The sequence below is a fragment of the Penaeus monodon genome, chromosome 13 (assembly GCF_015228065.2).
Source record: "Penaeus monodon isolate SGIC_2016 chromosome 13, NSTDA_Pmon_1, whole genome shotgun sequence".
Taxonomy (NCBI): Eukaryota; Metazoa; Arthropoda; class Malacostraca; order Decapoda; family Penaeidae; genus Penaeus; species Penaeus monodon.
This window is the reverse complement of record NC_051398.1, coordinates 5233945-5235814: the sequence shown is the minus strand read 5'-3', so window position 1 is coordinate 5235814 and position 1870 is coordinate 5233945.

The following is a 1870-nucleotide window of genomic DNA, read 5'->3' as shown; positions in this document are numbered from 1 at the left end:
GAAAGTGTTTGCAAAGTGTGTTTGTGAATTTTATAACTCGCTTTTTAAGGTTGTTCTTGCTCGTTATCATAAAATGGGATCGGGGAATAACCCGAAATGGGTGATGGAAATCATTTCGCAATGGGTGTCAGTATTACAGTTAATTTGTATACGAAAAAATTTTTGTTGTTATCAAAAATAAAAAATTTTAAATAAAAAAATTTTAATTTTTAAATTTTTATTATTATTATTTTTTATCATTATCATTATTAATATTATTATTATTATTATTACTATTGTCATTATCATTGTTATTATTATTTTTATTGTTATTATTATTATTATTATTATTATTATGATTATTATCATTATTATTATCATTATTATTATTATTATTATTATTATTTTTGCTATCATTGTTATCATTATTATTTCTTATTATTATTATTATTATTATCACAATTATTGTTATCATTACTATGATTACTACTTAAATTATCATAATCATCATCATCATCAATTTATGTTTACTTTTTCTTATTACCAGCATTACTAGTATTATTAAAGCTATAATCAATATCATTTCATTATCATTATTATATGATTATTATAATCATTACTTATTCATCATTATCATTACTATTATTATTTCTACCGCTCTTATATCACATTTATAATATTATTCTACTATCATCAACATCATCATTATTATCATTATTGTTATTATTCATTATCATAGTTAACTTTATTATCATAATGATTATCTTTATTATCTTTATTATCATTATCATCATGGTCATCATCATCGTCATTATTATCATCATTTTATCATTATTGTTATTGTAATTATCATCATTAGCATTAGCATTATAATTGATATTATTACTATTGCATTATCATTATTATTACTATAAGCATTATTATTGTATTATTATTATTACTATTATCATCATCATCGCTATCCTTATTATCTCTATTATTTTTTTCATTATCATTATTATTTTATTATATTTACTGTTATTATTATTATAGTCATTGTTATTATTACCATCATTATCGTTAATACCATTATTATCAATATCAATATATAATAACATCACTATCATTATTATTAATATCATTTTATCATCATCATAATAATTATTATCACTGTCATTGTATTTTTTTTTTTTTTTTTTTATCATTATAATTATCATCATTATCTTATATTCTTGTTTCGCCGTTTTTGTTTCAGCGTTGCTCCTTCCCCTCATTAGCCCCTGCCTCGAGCTCGTCAGAAAGTTCCCGGGAAATCGCAAACAACGAATCACGGACATCAAGCGGCGGAATACGGACGTCAAAGAATGACACGGACGGTCGCTGCGAGTGACAGGGCGTTCACACAGAGCCAAGGACCGGCGATAAAAAAAGGATATTCTTTGGGTCGTATTTTCGCGGAGGTGGAAGACTGTCTCTCACACCTGGGCGCTCGGGTAATTGTGTGTGTTTGAGATCGTTTTAACCTCCCCCGCTGCAGCAGAAGGGGCGTCGGAGCATTGCTAATGACCTGGAAATCCTTGGGCGGTGTTGTTTACAAGGCAGGAGTGAAGGTCGTCTATATTTTCCTCTGCGTTTTAATTTTCGCAGAGAAAGGGAAACGGAATAATAAGAAAGAAAAAAAAAAAGAAAAATATAAAATATATTTTTTGCCACGTCACCAGAGGGCAAGAGCCGAGCGGAAAGGATGCCAAATAAGGGCGCGCTGAGGGAAGGGCCGGGAGAGGCAGGCAGGTGTCCGGTCGCATACAATGGCGGATCCGGGGGACGCTCGGCTACCTGAGGTGTTCGCCCGACATTTGCGTAAAAAAAGGATGCCAGAAATAGTGCCACTCGGAGGCTCCACTTAATGCAA